This window comes from Coenobita brevimanus, chromosome 50, assembly GCF_032717465.1.
Source record: "Coenobita brevimanus isolate Jiangsu-jjx chromosome 50, ASM3271746v2, whole genome shotgun sequence".
NCBI classification, from domain to species: Eukaryota; Metazoa; Arthropoda; class Malacostraca; order Decapoda; family Coenobitidae; genus Coenobita; species Coenobita brevimanus.
In genome coordinates, this window is record NC_137003.1 from 23996566 (window position 1) to 24011267 (window position 14702).

Below are 14702 nucleotides of genomic sequence, written 5' to 3' on the forward strand. Positions count from 1 at the left end.
CGTGGAAGGCTTGTGCAAGATATTCATAAAAGAAATCTGTGCAGCATGTGATGTGGTGTGTGGGATGAAGAGAAGGCGAAAGAGGATCCAAGGAACAGCATGATGGAATGAAGAGGTGAGACAGGCTGTGGTGCAAAAGAAGAATGCATATAGTGAGTGGATGAGAAACAGAAGCGTGGAGGTATTGCGAGACAGAAGAGAGATTTATATGTAGTGAGGAAGAGAGAGGTGAAAAGACTAGTAAGAGAGGGTAAGAAGTAAGTGGATGAGGAATTTGGAAGGAATTTATGTGTAAAGTGGAGGGAATATAATAAAATATTCTGGAGAGAGGTAAAGATAATTAGACGGGGTCATAAAGAAGTAAGTCGTGGAGTGAAAGATAGAAATGGTAGATTGCTAGTGGAGAAGGCAGAAAAAGTAAGCAGATGGAGAGAACAGTTTAAGAAATTATTTAATCTATAGAATGAAAGTGATTCGAGTATACGTGGCTGGAGAATGGCTGCGAGAAGGGGGGAGGTGAGAAGAGAGGAAGAAATTAGTAGGATGGAAGTAGTGGAAGTAATGAAAGAAGTCAAAATGGGGAAAGCCCCAGGAACTGATGGAGTGTGTGGTGAAATGCTTAAGCTTGGGGGACAGATAGTAGTAGAATGGATGTGGAAGATGTACAGATTGGCCTGGGAGGAAGGTAGAGTCCCGGAGGATTGGAAGTCAAGTATAATTATTTCCCTGTACTAATCAGAAGGGGAAAAAAAAGTGCCTGGTAATCATAGGTTCAGTTGTCTTCTTAGTGTGAAAAGTTTATGGTAGAATACTAATTGACCGAATTAGAGAAGTAATGGACAATTAGCTGGAAAAGAACAAGGAGGTTTTAGGAAGGGAAGAGTTTGTGCCGATCAGATATTCATTCTTATGTCTTTATTGGAAAAGGTCCTAGAGAAGGGAAAGAATTTGTATGCGGCCTTCATGGATTTGGAAAAAGTATATGACAGGGAGGATAGACAAGGAATGTGGAAAGTATTAAGAAAATGTGGAGTAAATGGGAACTTTCTGTATGTATGAGTATGTGTGAGGGGGCTAGGGCTGCCGAGCACAGTGAACGGAGAGATTTTTTAAATTTGAATGTTGGATTGAAACAGGGATATGTCATGCCCCCAGGGCTGTTCAGTCTGTATATGGATGGGGTTATAAAAGATGTACAAAGTAGGGCAGCGGATGTTGGAGTGACCCTAATGAGATGGGGCAGTGTTTGGAGACTCCCTGTGTTGTTGTTTGCAAATGATACTGTATTGTTAAGTGAAGACAAAGACGAACTGCAAGGCAAGATGAATGAATTCCGAAGAGTGTGTAATAAACGGAATAAAGGTGAAAGTAGGGAAGAGTAAAGTTATGGTCTTCGAGAGAAATGAAGACACTGAATGTACAGTGAGGCTGAATGAGGAGGAAATTGAAAATGTGAGTGCGTTTAAGTACTTAGTGGGATGAGTAAGGATCGACGATTAGAGGGTGAAGTGCTTGAAAGGGAACAACATGGAAGTAAGGTTGCTGGTTATTTGAAGGTAGTGAGAAAGAACAGGAAAGTGAGCATGGAAGTAAAAAATTCACTGCATGACAGTATTGTGATACCAACCTTAACAAATGGAAGCTCGGACCTTGTTGGTAGGACATAAGTCAAGTGTGAGTGCAGTGGAAATAAGTTATTTGAATGAGCATGTGGAGTTAAGTGGAGAGGAAGTGAAAGAGCGTTGTGGTGTGCAGGTGGATGTGACTGAACGCGTATGATGAAATACACTGAGATGGTTTGACGTGTGGACATGATGGAGAGCGAGAGACTGACTAGGAGACTGTATGCTAGTGAGGTGGTGGGGGGTAGAGGGAGGGGGAGGCTGAAGATGAGATGGAGGGATGGAGTAGAGGTGTGTATGAATGAGGGGTGTGTGAGCTGGGAGCAGGGCAGTGAAATGGCGTTGGACAGGGCGACATGGAAGAGATTTGTTTGTGGCCACCCCTTACGGGATTGAGGCATCTGGCAATAGATAGAAAGATAGACTCTCAATTATATCACTGCACTCGTGTACTTAAAATCTCAGTAATTCGTCTCTCTCCATCACCTTAACATTACATTGGGAATCACCTTGTTTCTCAACAACCATCACTTAACTTTTATCTGCATTTACTTTCATGCACTGCACTCACACAGAGCGACAGAATTCTGCATCATTTTACCAGGCTTTGTAGGCTGTTTTTAAGAAGCACAGTATCATCTGCATATATCAGATCTGAAATCCTCCTTCCTTCACAATTGAGTGTTTTTTATATATATATATATATATATATATATATATATATATATATATATATATATATATATATATATATATATATATATATATATGTATATCATCATCATCATCAGCCATAACTAGTCTACTGCTGAACAAAGACCTCCCCCAACCTTTTCCACGAATTCCTTGACTGAGCCAATCTTTGCCACGTTTTCCCTGCAAATTTCTCTATCTCATCTCTCCATCTCCTGTCTGGCCTTTTTCTGCTACGCTTACATTATCTTGGTGTTCAGTCAGTCAGCCTCTTGCTCCATCGGTTATCCCTTACTCTTGCTACATGGCCTGCCCACCTCCATTTCTGTTCTTTTATAGCTTCTAGAATGTCTTTGACTTTAGTCTGCTCTCTCACCCGAGTTGAACTCTTCCTGTTTCTTAAAGATATTCCCAACATTGACCTTTCCATTGCTCTCTGAGACCGAATTAAATTATTTTCCATTGATTTTGCCAGTTTCCAGGTCTCACAACCATACGTCATAGCTGGAATTATAAATTTGTTATATACTTTTCGTTTCATACAAACTGGCAAGCTACTTTTCATAATGTCTCTATGTTTACCGAAAGCTTTCCATCCAATTGTAATGCGTCTTTTTATCTCGCTATCATGATCTTTCGTTAATATTAGTATTTGTCCCAAGTAGTTGTACTCCTCAACTTCTTCAAGAATTTCATCGCTTATTCTGATGACGTTCTTTGGTGTTTGTGGATTAAACATTACTTTAGTTTTACTTCGATTCATCTTCAGTCCTACTTTCAGACTTTCTCTGTTCAGGTCATTTAACATTTCTTGCAATGCCTCCCCTGTTTTTGAGATTAGGACAATGTCATCTGCAAATCTTAAATGGTTTAGCTTTACTCCATCAATGTTCACTCCTTTGTTTTCCCAGTCTAGTTTTCTGAAAATACTTTCTAGGCATGCTGTAAATAATTTTGAGGAAATTGTATCTCCCTGACGCACGCCCTTCTCACTCTTAATTTTTTCTGAGTCCTTATGTAATCTAACTGTAGCAGTTCCCTCTTTATATATGTTTTCGAGCAGGTTTACAATATTCTCATTCACTCCTTGTTCTCGCAATGAATTTATAATTGCTATGTGCTCCACTGAGTCGAAAGCCATTTCGTAATCAACAAAACCTGAGCACAGTGGTTTATTATATTCTATAGTTTTCTCAATTAGCTGGTTCATTGTATGTAGATGATCAATGGTCGAATACCCGCTTCGGAATCCTGCCTGTTCACGAGATTGGTTTTCCTCCAAAATTGTTGTTATTCTGTTCGTTAGGACTTTAAGGAAGAGTTTGTAAATGACTGATAATAAGCTAATGGGCCGATAGTTACTAAGATCTTTTCAGTCATCTTTTTTGTAGAGTAAAATAACTATTGCATTATACCATGTTCTGGGAATTTTCTTCTGTTTTATCCAGTGGGTTAATAAGTGAGCATGCCTATTTTGTACTTCTGCTCCTGCATCCAACAGTAAATCTGTTACTATTCCATCTTCTCCCGGAGCCTTCCCTCTTTTCATATTTTTAAGACAAATATTTACTTCGTCTAGTGTTACATCAGGTATTTCACTTGTGTCAACTGAAAAGTTAGCTATTAGTACTACTGTCTTTGATGCATACAGTTATTTGTAAAATTCTTCAACTCTCTTCACCATCTTATCTCGGCATTTAATGATTTCACCGTTGTTTTCTTTCAGTGATGTCATTTGTTGCTTTCCTAGTGCCATTTTATTTCGGACCTGTTTCAGACTTTTTCCATTTTTGATGGTTTCTTTCACGTGGTCCATGTTTCTCTTTCTTTTTTCTTCTCTTTGTCTTTTGTTGATAAGCTTGTTTAATTCCGCTCGTTCTGTTTCATCTTTCTTTGTTTTTACTTCAATTACCTTTCTTTTTTCATAAGCTCAAGTGTCTTCTCTGAATACTACCCGGCTTTGGTTGTATTAGGTTTTCCTACTACCTCCGCTGATTCTTTTACCACTTTTGTTAGTTTGTCATACAGCTCATTAATGTCACATTCAGCATTACTGAGAGCCTGAAATCTGTTCCTTATTTCCAACTGAAAGGCTGCTTTATTTTCGTTTACTGTTATTGGCCATATCTTTTTATCTTTAATCATCTTCTTTCTTTCATTTCTGAAATTGAATCTGGCTGTGCAACCCACCACTCTATGGTCACTTCCAATATTTACTTTGTTGTGATCGTGTTATTCTTATCTGCTATAATGAAGTCTATTTCATTCTTTGTTTCTCCATTTGGCCTTCTCCAGGTTCACTTTCATCCTGCTCTTTTGTGGAAGAATGTGTTCATTATTCTCATGTTAAACGTTTCAGCAAAATTTACCAGCATTTCTCCTCTTTCATTCCTTTCTCCCACTCCATATTTTCCTATACATGCTTCTCCATTTTTCGACTTCCCAACTTGTGCATTGAAGTCTCCCATGAGTATAGTATATGTTGTCTTTTCTTCTTCCATAACCTGGGAGATGTCATCACAGAATGTTTCTGTTTCTTCATCTGGGCTTTGAGAAGTTGGTGCATATACTTGTATGACTTTCATGGTATATTTTTTGCATAGTCTAATGACAATTAATGCGCTCTGTCAGATACACTGCTGAATTTAACAATGTTGTTAGCAAGATTTCAGTTAATTAGAAATCCTGCACCACTTACTCTTTCATTTTCCTTTCCTCTGTAGTAAAATAGGTGTTTGCTGTCTTCGAGTTGAATTACTTTTTCTTCTTTTCTGTGGATCTCACTCAAACCTACAATATCCCAACTAATGTCTTCCAGTTCAGTCATCAGGTTATCAAGTTTGTAATCTTCTGCGAGGCTTCTTACATTGTATGCATAGAGCTTCATCGATTTCAGTTCGTGTAACATCCAAGAGTCTAATTTTCCAACACAGTGCCTACTCACTTTCGGTGGCACACTGCCCGTAAGCACAGGAGGCAGTGCGGTTGGACCTTTAGTAGACAATGATCCAACAGGAACGCCCATCAAATCATTTGCAATAGAACCCATGTTTGGTTGGGAGGATTGTGGCAAATAATCTCACCTCCCTGCCACACAGTTTCTAGTGAGATGTAATTTCTGTGCCACCTTATTCGGTATATTCGGTGGAGCCCTATACAGTATATCTATGGGGGGTCCCATTGTCCGCACCGTCTAAGACGGTACCTTGTATATCTACAAGGCCTTCCCCTATCCGTCACCCGGGGATGCGCCAGGAAGCAGTGGGATTCTGCCACTGGATATATATATATATATATATATATATATATATATATATATATATATATATATATATATATATATATATATATATATGTATATATCATCATCATCATCATCATCATCAGCCATTACAAGTCCACTGCTGAACAAAGGTCTCCCCCAACCTTCTCCACGAATTCCTTGACTGAGCCAATCTTTGCCACATTTTCCCTGCAAATTTCTTTATCTCATCTCTCCACCTCCTGTCTGGCCTTGTTCTGCTACGCTTACAATCTCTTGGTGTCCAGTCAGTCAACCTCTTGCTCCATCGATTATCTCTTGTTCTTGCTACATGGTCTGCCCACCTCCATTTCTGTTCTTTTATAACTTCTATAATATCTTTGACTTTAGTCTGCTGTCTCACCCAAGTTGATCTTTTCCTGTCTCTTAAAGATATTCCCAACATTGATCTTTCCATTGCTCTCTGAGAACGAATTAATTTATTTTCCATCGATTTTGTCAGTTTCCAAGTCTCACAACCATACGTCATAGCTGGAATTATACATTCGTTATAAACTTTTCGTTTTATACAAACTGACAAGCTATTTTACATAATGTCTCTATGTTTACCGAAAGCTTTCCATCCAATTGTAATGCGTCTTTTTATTTCGCTATCATTATCTTTCGTTCATTTTAGTATTTGTCCCAGGTAATTGTACTCCTCAAATTCTTCAAGAATTCCTCCACTTATTCTTATGACGATCTTTGGTGTTTGAGGATTAAACATTACTTTAGTTTTACTCCGGTTCATCTTTAGCCCTACTCTGAGACTTTCTCTGTTCAGGTCATTTAACATTTCTTGCAATGTCTCTGCTCTTTCTGAGATTAGGACAATGTCATCTGCAAATCATAAATGGTTTAGCTTTTCTCCATCTATGTTTACTCCTTTGTTTTCCCAGTCTAGCTTTCTGAAAATACTTTCTAGGCATGCTGGAAAAAGCTTTGGTGAAACTATATCTTCCTGATGCACACAATTCTCAATCTTAATTTTCTCTGAGTCATTATGTAATTTAACTGTAGCAGTTCCCTCTTTGTATATGTTTTCGAGCAGTTTTACAATGATCTCATTCACTCCTTGTTCTCGCAATGAATTTATAATTGCTATGTGCTCCACTGAGTCGAAAGCCTTTTCGTAATCAACAAAACCTAACCACAGTGGTTTATTATATTCTGTAGTTTTCTCAATTAACTGATTCATTGTGTGCAGATAATCAGTAGTCGAGTACCCGCTTCGGAATCCTGCCTGTTCACGAGGTTGGTTTTCCTCCAGATTTGTAGCTATTCTGTTTGTAAGGACTTTAGTGAAGAGTTTGTAAATGACTGATAGCAAGCTAATGGGTCGATAGATCCTAAGGTCTTTTGAGTCGCCTTTTTTTATAAAATAGAATAACTATTGCATTACACCATGTTTTGGGAATTTTCTTCTGTTTTATACATTGGGTTAATAAGTGAGGAAGCCTATTTTGTACTTCTGCTCCTGCATCCAACAGTAAATCTGCTTCTATTCCATCTTCTCCCGGAGCCTTCCCTCTTTTCATATTTTAAAAAGAAGTACTTACTTCGTCTGGTGTTATCGTAAGTATTTCACTTGTGTCAATTGAAAAGTTAGCTATTAGTACTACTGTCTTTGATGCATACAGTTCCTTGTAAAATTCTTCAACTCTCTTCAGCATCATATCTCTGCATTTAATGGCTTCACCGTTTTTCTCTTTTAGTTATGTAATTTGTTGCTTTTCGAGTGCCATTTTATTTCGGACCTGTTTCAGACTTTTTCCTTTTTTGATGGTTTCTTTGATTTGATCCATGTTTCTCTTTCTTTTTTCTTCTCTTTGTCTTTTGTTGATAAGCTTGTTTAATTCCGCTCGTTCTGTTTCATCTTTCTTTGTTTTTACTTCAATTACCTTTCTTTTTTTCATAAGCTCAAGTGTCTTCTCTGAATACTTCCCGGCTTTGGTTGTATTAGGTTTTCCTACTACCTCCGCTGATTCTTTTAGCACTTTTGTTAGTTTGTCATACAGCTCATTAACCCGCGCCGTCCCGAGGACGTACTTCCACGTCCTCACGTTTTGTCACAGCTAATCCCGAGGACGTACTTCAACGTCCTGCAATTGCAAGATTCATAATTTCCACAATTTTCAATTTTCGCGAGTCATTTTTGGTACGTATACACGGGACACCTTCCTCAACAAGATGCCAGGCAGAGAGAATGCCTTACCCAGCATGACCTCCTCCCCCCCCCTGCATGCCCTTTTCTCAGCAATTCACCTGTTATCAGTGGCCTGGCCAGTATAGCCATGTCATGCCACGGTACGAAATTCAGGGCCAGAGTGATTCCCCAATCAATGACAATGTGGAGGACAAACTTTACATAGCATTAGAGGAAGAAACAGTTAGAAATGATGATCAGGTAATGTGGCAAAAAAAGGTCAGGTATTAGTGAGTGAAACAATGCTTATAATGCCTATATTACTGCTTGAAAACCAATATACTCTTGTACTACATATAAATTCGTAACAGTAAATAAATAAATACTGTTTATGAGTGGTGTGAAATAGTTATCCTCCCATAGAACTCGTTTTCTTTGGTGCCAGCCTGATAGAAAACCCAGTAAGGTAAGGAGGCTCTCCTACCTGTAATGAGTATTTTAAACCTCAGGTGAGCGATTTCTCTATGAATTTTCGATGTTTCTCACCAAAAGCGAAAGTTTTAGCAAAAAAAAAAAAGGTCGAAAATTGCCCGGGATTGGGGGGTACCAGTGGTCGAAAAGTGGCCGGGATGGGGCGGGTTAATGTCACATTCAGCATTACTGAGAGCCTGAAATCTGTTCCTTATTTCCAACTGAAACTCTGCTTTGGTTTTGCTGACTTTTATTGGGCATATCTTTTTCTTTAATCATCTTCTTTTTTTCACTTTTGAAACTGAATCTTGCTGTGCAACCCACCATTCTATGGCCATTTCCAATATTTACTTTGTTGACAACTGACATTTGTGATTGTGTTATTCTTATTTGCTATAATGAAGTCGATTTCATTCTTTGTTTCTCCATTTGGGCTTCTCCTGGTCCACTTTCTCCCTGTTCTTTTGTGAATGAATGTGTTCATTATTCTCATGTTACACATTTCTGCAAAGTTTTCCAATATTTCTTCTCTTTCGTTCCTTTCTCCCACCCCAAATTTTCCCATACATGCTTCTCCTTTTTCTTATTTTCCAACTTTTACATTGAAGTCTCCCATGAGTTTAGTATAGGTGGTCTTTTCTTCTTCCATAATCTGAGAGATGTCATCATATATATATATATATATATATATATATATATATATATATATATATATATATATATATATATATATATATATATATATATACTCTATTCACATTGATGTTCACCTACCCTCACACAGATTTCACTACATTTGTAAAAGCTCTTAACGACACTCACCTGTTTACCACCTACACCATACATATGCAAAGTCTTCCTGAATCCTTTTTCAGATCTACTGTATAAATGCCATAAATGCTTTACAGTCCTTCTCAAAAGCCTTCTCCACCTTCTTTGTCACTGCAAATATATATATATATATATATATATATATATATATATATATATATATATATATATATATATATATATATATATATATATATCACGCATCTTCTACCATTCCTAAAACTGTAGGCATAATATGTTATAACACAATACTGTATGTAACTACATAGCTATAGGTAACAAAATGTAAAACAGGTAGTTATGTCTGAATTCTCCAGAAGAGTTAGGGAACTCATCCCCTTGCCTAGACGAATCAAGGATGCCAAACACCTCTGATCATGTGTTGGAAAAGTGACAGACACACACTTGCACAAACGTACGCACACGTACGGCCACACACTTTATCCGGAAGCTAGAGGGGGATATAAGTCTGATGTCACACGTAGGGAAGTTAGCAGGACGGGAGAGAACAAGAGTCAGGCAAGGAGAGAACGATAGGGAGTAGGAGAGTGAGAGTAATGCACGAGGACAGCAGTTAGCATAAACTGCTACTAACCATAAGCTACACGGGTCACGCCAAGCTTTTAACTTTTATTCAAGTAACCGTCTCACAATAAACTCCGTCGACCCAAATCTGTATGTGTCATCATCCCACTTAAAGTACGAAGAGAATAATGGAACAGAGATGGCCTATACTATTTCCTACACTCCTCACCATTACTCTTTCCGAGCGACTCTCCTCCATCAACGATTTAACCAGATAACATTCTCTATAGAATTACACCCCTCGGCTATGTCAGCTTACAAATCCACCCTATTCGTTACTAATCAGGCATTCTGATGCAGTATTGGTCCTACCTTCTTCCCTGATTCTTTGATAAAATTTTAGTATACTCTTTTTACAGCACTCAAGAAATTTATGCCACGATAATATTTGCAATCTTGCAATCATTTCGCTTGCACGTACTCTTGCACAGGGTACTATATATATATATATATATATATATATATATATATTTATGTATGAGTGTGTGTGTGTGTGTGTGTGTGTGTGTGTGTGGATGAGTAAATTTGGAGTGATTCGAGCTGTCTTGGCTACCTCCCCCTCTCTTTGGGGGAAGCAGCCAAGGTAAATATATACTGTATAATTATACCCTAAATGTGATACAAGTATATGCAACAACTTCTCAGAGGTCAGATGAAGAAATTGCAACATTCTATGATGACATCTCCAAGATAATGGAAGAGGAAAAGACCACCTATACTATACTCATGGGAGGCTTCAATGCAAAAGTTGGAAAATCAAACAATGGAGAAGCATGTATAGGAAAATTTGGAGTGGGAGAAAGGAACGAAAGAGGAGAAATGTTGGTAAACTTTGCAGAAATGTTTAACATGAGAATAATGAACACATTTCTTTCACAGAAGAATAGGGAGAAAGTGGACCTGGAGAAGCCCAAATGGAGAAACAAAGAATGAAATCGACTTCTTTATAGCAAATAAGAATAACACAATCACAAACGTCACAGTTATCAACAAAGTAAATATTGGAAGTGACCATAGAGTGGTGGGTTGCACAGCAGGATTCAATTTCAAAAGTGAAAGAACGAAGATGATTAAAGATAAAAAGATACCCTCAATAAAAGTCAGCAAAAACAAAGCAGCGTTTCAGTTGGAAATAAGGAACAGATTTCAGGCTCTCAGTAATTCTGAATGTGACATTGATGAGCTGAATGACAGACTAAGAAAAGTGCTAAAAGAATCAGCGGAGGTAGTATGAAATTCTAATACAACCAAAGCCAGGAAGTATTCAGAGAAGACACTTGAGGTTATAGAAAAAAAAGAAAAGAAAAGGTAATGAAAGTAAAAACAAAGAAAGATGAAACAGAGCGAGCGGAATTAAACAAGCTTATCAACAAAAGACAAAGAGATGAAAAAAGAAAGAGAAACATGGATCAAATCAAAGAAACCATCAAAAAAGGAAAAAGTCTGAAACAGGTCCGAAATGAAATGGCACTTGGAAAGCAACAAATTACATAACTATAAGAGAAAAACGGTGAAGCCATTAAATACAGAGATATGATGCTGAAGAGAGTTCAAGAATTCTACAAAGAACTGTATGCATCAAAGACAGTAGTACTAATAGCTAACTTTTCAATTGACACAAGTGAAATACTTACGATAACACCAGACGAAGTAAGTACTTCTTTTTAAAATATGAAAAGAGGGAAGGGAGAAGATGGAATAGAAGCAGATTTACTGTTGGATGCAGGAGCAGAAGTACAAAATAGGCTTCCTCACTTATTAACCCAATGTATAAAACAGAAGAAAATTCCCAAAACATGGTGTAATGCAATAGTTATTCTATTTTATAAAAAAAGGCGACTCAAAAGACCTTAGGATCTATCGACCCATTAGCTTGCTATCAGTCATTTACAAACTCTTCACTAAAGTCCTTACAAACAGAATAGCTACAAATCTGGAGGAAAACCAACTTCGTGAACAGGCAGGATTCCGAAGCGGGTACTCGACTACTGATTATCTGCACACAATGAATCAGTTAATTGAGAAAACTACAGAATATAATAAACCACTGTGGTTAGGTTTTGTTGATTACGAAAAGGCTTTCGACTCAGTGGAGCACATAGCAATTATGAATTCATTGCGAGAACAAGGAGTGAATGAGATCATTGTAAAACTGCTCGAAAACATATACAAAGAGGGAACTGCTACAGTTAAATAACATAATGACTCAGAGAAAATTAAGATTGAGAAGGGCGTGCGTCAGGGAGATACAGTTTCACCAAAGTTATTTCCAGCATGCCTAGAAAGTATTTTCAGAAAGCTAGACTGGGAAAACAAAGGAGTAAACATAGATGGAGAACATCTAAACCATTTAAGATTTGCAGATGACATTGTCCTAATCTCAGAAAGAGCAGAGACATTGCAAGAAATGTTAAATGACCTGAACAGAGAAATTCTCAAAGTAGGGCTAAAGATGAACCGGAGTAAAATTAAAGTAATGTTTAATCCTCAAACACCAAAGAGCATCATCAGAATAAGTGGAGAAATTCTTGAAGAAGTCGAGGAGTACAATTACCTGGGACAAATACTAAAATGAACGAAAGATCATGATAGAGAAATAAAAAGACGCATTACAATTGGATGGAAAGTTTTCGGTAAACATAGAAACATTATGAAAAGTAGCTTGCCAGTTAGTATGAAACGAAAAGTATATAACGAATGTATAATTCCAGCTATGACATATGGTTGTAAGACTTCGAAACTGACAAAATAGATGGAAAATAAATTAATTCGTTCTCAAAGAGCAATGGAAAGGTCAATGTTGGGAATATCTTTAAGAGACTGGAAAAGATCAACTTGGGTGAGAGAGCAGACTAAAGTCAAATATATTATAGAGGTTATAAAAGAACAGAAATGGAGGTGGGCAGACCATGTAGCAAGAACATGGGATAATCGATGGAGAAAGAGGTTGACTGACTGGACACCAAGAGGTTGTAAACGTAGCAGAAAAAGGCCAGATAGGAGGTGGAGGGATGAGATAGAGAAATTTGCAGGGAAAACGTAGCAAAGATTGGCTCAGTCAAGGAATTCGTGGACAAGGTTGGGGGAGGTCTTTGTTCAGCAGTGGACTTGTAATGGCTGATGATGATGACGATGATTATATATATTTATTTATACAGTCATCACTCGTTATATGTTGATTCGGTATACGATAATTCGCTACGACAATAACAGAAAAGTTCCACCCCAAAATCCGATTTGCGATGAATTTCTAGCTATAACGATATTGCCCGCGGAAAATTTCGTATGAAGTGCCAGGCATGCGCAAGGCGACAGTCGCTTGTCTCAGGCAAGATGGCTGCCCCAGCGTGCAGAGTATTGTTTTGGTTCAGTTGCGGTCCCGCCACCCCTTCAAAGCCTTGTCTTTTCCACTCGTTCACGTGTACCTCCCTGCTATCGTCACCTCTCAGCCACGCATCGTGCTACAGTAGGCCTATACATCGTGTAGCACCATGCCAACATTACGCAACTATGATTGTTGTGTTGTTGCAACGATCTACTGTACGTGAGAAACGCCGGCCGTATTGGTGTGATAGTGTTTGTTTTGGTCTTGCAGACGTCTTGGACCGACACAGGAAGTGACTAAGGTGGGTTGTCATTTTTGTTTCAGTCTTGGGTAGGTAACTTTAGGAAGTTGAGTTGTCGTAACCTCACTTTTGTAATGTTTCAATCTCTTGATTTACAATAAAATCGTTATATGTTAAGGTATGACCTGACGTAACCCCATGATATAACGAGTAGTGACTGTATATATATCTATATCTATCTATCTACCTATATATATATATATATATATATATATATATATATATATATATATATATATATATACACACACACACACACAGACCTAAGCTGCTTTCCTCAAAGAAAGGGAGGTAGCAGAGACAGGCTGACGCACTCCAAACTTACTTATCCACACACACACACACACACACACACACACACACACACACACACACATTTACTCATACTTTGGTTCCAAGGGGAGAATAAACAGATCCTCACTTCATCACACCACACAGAGGTCAAACGTGCAGTGCAATCAGCGACATCCAGAGCAGGGCCCGATAGCAGATCTGGTTTACCCCTGCCACATCGTAATGGACCCATCCCCTTAATGGTACATGACCTATTCAGCTGATCAGACCAAAAGCGGGAGAATATCCCCTTGGAGCTTCGTCACCATTCATTCATTTATAATTTCTTATCAGTCATCCCTATCACATGCAGCCACTCTACCTTGCTCTGAAGACATCTCTCTCGCATCTAACTCTCACTTCACACTGTCAGTCCATCCTATTCATGGTCATCCTATCAGCATTACACGTCCCACATCCGATCCACCTATCTTTTTCATCTATCGCCCTTCATCCATTCTTTCCATATGCCTAAAAGATCACAACACTCACTGTTCAACTCGAGCAGCCATTTCCCGCATAACTCCAGTTCTCCTATGCACTTCATTTCGCAGTAGATCCATACGCGTCACTCCATACGTACTCCTCAGACACTTCATTACATTCAAATTCTTCCTTTCTGCTACATCGTTATTCCATGTTTCAGCCCCACATAACGCAGTTAGTATCACTAAATCCTCATACAGCCTTCTCTTTACATCCATTCTAAGCGAACATTTAAATACTTTTTTCCATTCCTCCCATTCTTAACTTCACCTCTACATCAATTTTTTCCATCCTTAGCAACATGCGACCCTAAATACTTAAACCACTCTACCTACTCAAACAAATCAAAATTCAGAACTACATTCATCCCCCTACCATCTACCAACCTCGTACACTTCATCACTTTACTCTTATTCTCATTTACTCTCTATTTCTTCCTTACACACACCCTTCCAATCTCTGTACTAACTGTCTCAATCTCACCTCGGAATCACCTACCAGAGCAGTACCATCCGCAAACAGCAGCTGATTCTGATTCCACTATCTACTATTAGCATTCACCAGACTCAAACCTCCACCCAACAATCTTGCATTCACCTCCCTCACAA